We start from the raw sequence: 7730 nt of genomic DNA, 5'->3' as shown, positions 1-7730 counted from the left end.
CAATTTTTGCTCCTTTTGGAACTGTTGAAATTGATAGGAGGCCAACTCATCGAGTTCAGCACGTCTTGAGGAGTGTCAACCTATACCTTGTTAACAGTGGTCGACATGATCGATGAGCCGACGGATAATTCTATGCCACAAAGCATATGGTCCTCTCAACATTGATGGCACCTAAATTAATCCAATATGCATTACCAGGTATATAAAATAGAAAGATCCATTAACTAGTCGTCGTCTGCAGTACTTTCACTGTCGTAGTCTGATGAGTCGCAAGTTTCAGCATTGCTTTCAACGGCCTGTAGATGCGTGTGAAGTTGATGCACTTTTTCTTCAGCCGCGTTCATGCAGCCTCGGATGGCTGACTCAGACAAGTTGTTGAAAGCACGTATGAGTCGAGTAAGAACAGACCGAAAGGTTGTTGTGGTGGTGTACTGACGGCCTACTTCGCCTTTTACTATTGCCCACAAATAAGTTCGATAGGTTGAAGATACGAGTGATGAGGTGATGTGTGCAACCACGTGGCCTTTTTGAGACGCCATTGCAGCCACCTCGATCTCAATGTTTGCCTCAATATACAGTGCCAACTTGGACCACCAAACACCCTTCAAATCGCCCGGCTGAAATAGTATATAGTACTGTAGACAAGCTACTTGCATGTCAGCTTTTCCCCATTTTGACTTTGGAGTACCAACTGGAAGACCCTTGTGATACTTTGCGTTGTCCAAAATGATGGTAGCATTTTCAATTCCATTTTCGTCCAATGCCAGCAAAAATTTGGAAAATCACCTCACAAAATTGGAGTGATTGAACATCCCATGGTAGTCTTTGATCTCCTTCTTGGCGTTTCGCCCACCATGAAATATGTCCAAACGCAACAACTTTGACCCCACACCATTAATGTCAGCAATGGCAGCGATGAAACATTAACGTCTGCATTTATTGGACGCTTTGACTTGCATGTCCTGTTCGTCGTTGGGGTCGTAAATACTGTCAGTGTGCAGACTGTAAGGGTGATGAATGTGGGATTCTTCCAAGTAGTCCAAGCAACCTCTGCTCTTTGCACCCAATTTGGCCACCATGGGCTGAACATACATATCACGTGCCAGTGCAATCGCCGGTGACAACTTGTAACAAACCACACCCTTTTTGCCACGACTGTACCCATGAGCAAGGAGAAACCTCTTAACAGAACGGAGGCAAGCGCACTGTAGTCAGCTGGCGAATCCAAATCAAAATCGACGAAGCCACGACCATACAGTAGACCCAAACGTCCTTTGCAACAGTGCGGATGCGTGTTTCGCGGCGCTGCCGTACAAATTGCTGCACGAGACCATGGACGTACTGGTTGCAAGAAACACGGGTTGAGTGGACAGTAGCGTTGCCGGGAAGTGGAGCAACACACAACAGACATTTCGAGCATGTATTCACGCCAGACTTCTTTTACGGTTCATTCGCTGCGACCGAGCATTCGACCGACCTGGACGTCAGCATATGTGGCCCCAGTGTGACGGAGAAAGGCATAAGGACGCAAAATGTCGAGCCTTTCCTCCTTTGTAAGGGCACGTGGGCGCGCAGACTTGGACATGTTCATTGCGTAGGTTGCAAAATGGCCTTTCATCAACTGCTAAGGGATTTGCTAGCACCAGCTGTTTCACTAAACCTTCGACTATCTATATCGATCCGTTACGGGAAAAATATTATTTATGGGAGGACTTTAACTTCCACAGTTCAAAATGGCTATCATTCCTACCTTTGTTCGAGTATATAGCAAAGCCTATATACTTGGTTTTAGACTAATCTATTGATAGACCCCTATGTTTCATGGATAATACTATCCACATAAGAAACTTGGCATGATTTTGTGTTGATTTGATCAAATTATGGCCATTTGGTTCCACGATACTGTCGAGAAACGCCAAAGCGATGATGCAGTAATTGACCGTGTGAGCAAGAACGCATCATCAGGATAAACAATGTTGTAGCTAGCCGAATAATTATTGCCTTGTCAGCCGCGTCTCGTCGAATGTGTTCATGTGATCATTTTGTGAGCATTCATGGATGGTGGTGTGGAGGAGCTACAAACTCATGAATGGCAATGATCCTCGTCGGACAACGCACGAAGGCGCGATGCACATGGAGCAGTACATTGCGATCCCGGATCTGTGCATCGGTACAAACGATGTACAATCGCACGTTTCGCTGCGCGCCGGAGCAGCCTCCTGCAATTATCTACTTTTGCAACACGTGTCCAGCACCAAAGTGCAGATTCTCTGCAGGAAGCTCCTGTTGCACAGCAGCAGGATATCCGCTCCCGATTGCTGCAAGTGTGAGCCATTGTTAAGTTGTTCAAACTGGAGCGTACGGCGCCGCGTCGTGTCCCGAAATGCGACAAGCTCGGCAATCCGTGAGCTGCAATCAACAAAAGTAGCACTCTGCGCCTGCGATCGAAGGTGCTCTGGTTCCTTGGAACATCCAAGCCACAAGCGACAAAATGAAAAATTGATGACCAATACATACACCCAAGGTAAATCAAGTATTGGTTTTACAACCATCGAAATATTGCAACGAGTGTGTAATGCGACCCCCGAGATCAGGTTTCAGCAACATGGACACAACATACTCAACAGTCAAGAGCAGTACTCTGTTTCCGTCGTTCAGGTACTCTGATGTGATGGCTTCTTCCTCCTGCTCTGCTAACACATCACTTCCCAAAGTGCGTTGCGTGGTTGCTTTGTCTCGTTAAAGACAGAGCTTGTTCCACTCGGAATAAGATTTGTATGGCAACATGCTGCTAATGGGTGACGCTGATGAAGCCCAGTACCTTGAAATGAAGACTGAAGGACAGCAATATTCATCTTATGTGCTTCTATCACGTCATCTCAAACTTACGTGCCGTGGATTGTTCATGCTACTTGCACGTGGTTAGTGCAAGGATAAGTGCACCGAGGGTACCGCTTAAGAGACCTTCCTTCGACATTCACAATGCGTCACACTTGCTCTGTCCATGTCAATCAGTAGGACGAATACATGCAGCTCCAAGCTCCAGTGTCGTTGGACATTGACATGGAACGTCATGCGCCTCGAGGTACATGACCAACCCATGTAAGTCTGGAAGGTGCACTGCTGGCATCTTATATGGGTGATCAAGCTATACCAGCGACCTTCGAAGTCTATCTAGACGCTGATTGGGCTCCACACGTGGACGACATTATCTTGGTTCGTTGGTCCCGGGAAGGAGAATCAGTGATTACTGTTTTACACAAGAGATAATTTAGTGCTTATCCATAATATCGATGAAGTCAGAACGATTGGTGTTGGTCTCTCCAACATCGTTAGGTCTGATTTTCATCGCAGGAGATTCGTCGATAATACTACGGATCTCTGGATCAATTTTCACCATCTAGTTGTCGTCACGAACCAACGCTTTCACACGGTGAATCATACACGAAATATTGGTGAAAATTTTTTTCCATTGCACACATAAGCCGAAACTGTATCGTACTCTTTACCTCTCGTGATGGCATATGAAACGCATGTGCATTTATGAGTTCATGATAACTGAACACATGACGTTATCGATAATGATAGATTCGAGAACCGTACTTACTGTCACTCGATCTTCATCAACCAGTCGACCGGCTTGTAGACATATCGTAAAGAATACTCTACAGAGTCCTACTCGCATTTTGCTCCTACGGCGTACTTGTGCGGCATAGAACTGTTCTAATTCTCTCTGACGTCTCTGTGCTTCAGATTTAGTCACGTCCAATGTTGTACTTAACAATGGAACTGGTGCACAGCAAGTCAAAGCTGGCAATGCATACAAGGACTATTCATCTCTCTCGCGAGCCAATGCTATGGAACATCTTGTGCCGGTTTTCAATGACTACCAAGTGCATCGTGTTGTTTTATGATCTGGGATTATAACCATGTGCAGTTCACGAAAGATTGCTCTGTCACAGGGTAACTGTACTCATCAGTTTCCAAGTGTACTCCTCATGATCTGTCTGCATCAGCATTGGTGATCAGGCCTGAAATTTATTGACCATTTATCCAATATACTTCTCTGAATACGTCGGACATAAACAGTGATTACCGTCCAATAACTCGTGTGGTGTCTGTGAAGCACTGTTGCAATCACATAGCAGTGATACAGTAGCCGTCTACACATCATCTATATTGGTACGACACACAGATCGGACGTACGTGACAGCTCAGACATCGTATGATCCAATCCAACAGACATCATAGACTGCACATCCATCTCCCCAGGTCGTGATATCCTCGGAGTATGCATTTGCTCATGAATGACCTGGTAGAAAATTGTTCAGGTAATGCTATTAATCACGGACTAGATGAACTAGCTGCCAGTAATGGCATATACCGTAAGCACTTATCACCGCCGTTCCATCATTTTTGTGATACCGTGTCCTGATCCATCCATTGCTATACATGTACTTTCATGCAGTTGGTATCATTCGGACACTGCATGTAATATGAATGTGCAGTCGTATTCAACCGTGGGGTTGAAGTTCAGGTCATTCACTACGTTCATCGCTGTCGATGAGTCATGCACATGCCGTGGAGTGAAATGGTTGTGTACTGACGTTGCTGATATTGTGATATGAGCCTTGACAAGTTGACGTTCACATTAGCCGAGGCATACTCTCATCACCCAAAATTTGAGATCCCACAAACTCCTGCCCATGCCTGCTGTAATGTATTATGGCACTATGGTCGTCGAAAACTGATGGCTGCAACGAATCTCACCTTAATTCTGCTTTTAACTTCGTACAGCACTGTGCCTGGATCTATTGGTCTCCACCAGGCATATTTGGGGGATCCTGCCGCAGATAATAGCTATGACTACCACCGGATGTGGACTGCGAAAATAACGATTGCCAAAATTGCCGCAAAACGGACATTTTAGCTATGGTGATGGCGAACCGGGTAGAGATACTCTTAGGTTCTTTATCTGCATAACAACAAAAATTTAGAGCTTACGATCTGCAAGAATATATTCAAGTGTTCGGTTTTATGTCCAAGAGATCTAGCTATAAATGGTCGATGAACATCAATGAATCAACCCATTTGCTTTCATACACGTATGAGTTCTCCAGCCATGCAACTACATGTCGTATTAGACATGCGCACGTGAAAATGGCATTGGTATTCTATGACTCATGAGCGCATGCAGTAATGGAGTATGTGGACCTCTCACTTTGCGCCATTCACCGATGGCAAGTGGCACACATCGTTTAGATATTGACAGATGCGTACCACAGTAGGATCCATGAAGTTCTCGGTGAGTACTGTAGGTCGTACGTATCAGACTGTGATATTCTAATGCACAAGTCAATCTGATACAGTGATCGAAATAATGATATGCCACCCACAATTTTCAGCTGTCTCTACGTTTCAATTGGTTTAAACGAGCCCAAAATACAACCAATTAGAGTCGAACATGATTGGCATCCAGTGCCATCCGCGATTCGACGATCCGAGGTCAAGGTGCCGAAAAATTGGCGGGAGAATAGAAACCAGGTTCGGCCATACTTCTTTTTTTGCAGTGCAGTCGAACTCAAGTGTGAGCTAAATGACTTCACACATGTCCACAATCGTCTGATGCATGCAAACCAACCTCGTAGACAGCTTAGCCATGCCGAGGGGAGAACCTCTCACCGATGACGAGAAGCTGGAAGCTCTGGTCCTGCGCCGCGAGGATCGGTGCACCAGCTACATCGCCAAAGAGCTCGGACACTCCCGCGGTAGTATACGAGCGTTTTTGAGCAATCCATCGGCACACGGCGTCGCACGTTCGCCCGGACGACCGTCCAAGGTTAGCCCTGCCTTTCACCGCCGAATGATTCGAGCCGCCCGCACTGGCAAGTACACAGCGGCTGAGCTCGTGGAGAAGCATTCTCTACCCGTCGGACAACTCCGTGTCTGTCAACTTCTCAACAAGAGCGGCAAGTTCAAGTTCAAAAAGCGTCTTTCCGCACCAATGATGACGCGAGCGCACCAAAAAGCACGCGTCGAATGGGCAAACGAGGCACGCGACCGGGGTGCCAAATTTGACGACATCATCTGGTCAGATGAAAAGTAGTGGAACCTGGACGGGCCGGACGGGTTCAGCTTCTACTGGGCCGACCTCAACGGGCGTCGCGAGCACTTTTCCAAGCGTCAAAATGGCGGCGGGGGTGCGATGGTGTGGGGAGGATTTAGCAGTCGCGGCAAGACGGAGTTGGCCATCTTGACTGGTAAGCAAAACAAGGAGCCGTACATCAATACGATTTCGTACTTTATGTTGCCCTTTGCGCACTGGAAGCACAAGGATGAGTACCAAATCCAACAAAACAAATCAATCCATATGGCAGGTGCTGGTTTGGAGTGGTTCAAGGAGCCTGAAGTAAAGGAGGACATGATCAAGTGGCCTGCGAAGTCACCCGACTTGAATCCAATTGAAAACCTCTGGGGAATCATGTCCCGGAAGGTCTACGACAACGGGCGCCGTCAATTTTCGACCAAGGCTGACCTCATTGCCTGTTTACGCCAAGTTTGCGACGAGATCGACATCTCTTTGCTCAAGAAACTTGCGGCAGGGATGCCGAAGCGATGCGACTTAGTTGTGGCGAGCACCGAACGACAGGAAAAGCAGCAACAACAACTACACTAATGAATTCTTTGTTCTCAGCTTGGTGTCGCCGACCTGGTGAGTGAATCGCTGACGACTCTCCCTGTCTTTCAAGCGAAAAGCAAAGTAAACTTGTGCACTGACTGCACTCCTACGTCGCATCCGTACGATATACATACAGCGCGACATACAGCCACGAATCTTCGAATATTGCAAGAATTCCGTCTGCCAGTGGACCACGATCTCGCGGGAATAGCCAGAGTACATTATGGCAATCCTGTTTTCGTCTTACACTGTTAAGATATAACGAGCACCTTCCTAGTGCTCTGAGTAAGAGTCACTTGCCAGATTACCCTTACCGAGGGTAAAGAGATCACACTCAACTCAATTCAAGCTGTTCTCTGGCACCAGCGCATCGCATTGTGCCAACTGCAATAACCTACGATTACCTTCATACCCTGTGGAGTTATCCCGACGCCTCGGTTACTACAGCACATTGCAATCCATCCTGGCGTTGCGAACTAACCTACGTTCGGGTTGAAAATACCAAATCTCCTCTAAATCGCTATCAACCCGACTTACTGCATCACCCTGATTTCGATGAACGTGTTTTGACGAGACGCGTGGAAATGGTGGGACGGCATTCGCCCTCTCGAGCGTTGGCCCTGCTACACCCACACTGGAATCGTCAAGGCAGTGCAACGAGATGGGTGTTACTAGCATGATGCGAGCAGTGCCATTGAGAAGCCTGCGATGTGGTGTTTTGGTGTTGGCACCATACAATGTGGATGTTTCTGGAAATCATCGAAATGTTGAACTGAAAGATTCAAGTTTGTCGGATGCATAATGCAACATGCCAAGTGAGGTAGCAATACATATGGGCTGGAGGGATCAGTGTGCGTGGGTGGAGTGGCTCTGAAGTGGCTTTAGTTCTGTCGGTCTGGTACAATGCGCAATATGCCAGGTGGAGGCGAGAAAATGGTCGGGTTGGTTAGTATATTTGTTGAGGTAATTTCAAGAAGCGCCATTGGTTTAGTGGTAAAATATCTCGTTGCCATCGAGATGCCCCGGGTTCGATTCCCGGATGGCGCATTCC

The 7730-nt window shown here is 47.0% G+C and overlaps 1 non-coding gene across 1 annotated transcript; it reads left to right on the top strand.

The window, feature by feature from the left end:
- The first annotated feature begins 7655 nt into the window (after nucleotides 1–7655).
- Nucleotides 7656–7726, top strand: H310_14591. The gene has a single exon. It is a non-coding gene; the product is annotated as a tRNA-Gly (tRNA).
- Nucleotides 7727–7730: the final 4 nt, after the last annotated feature.

This window comes from Aphanomyces invadans (genome assembly GCF_000520115.1).
Source record: "Aphanomyces invadans strain NJM9701 unplaced genomic scaffold supercont1.75, whole genome shotgun sequence".
Classification (NCBI taxonomy): Eukaryota; Oomycota; class Saprolegniomycetes; order Saprolegniales; family Verrucalvaceae; genus Aphanomyces; species Aphanomyces invadans.
This window is presented reverse-complemented; position numbering and strand designations above follow the sequence as displayed.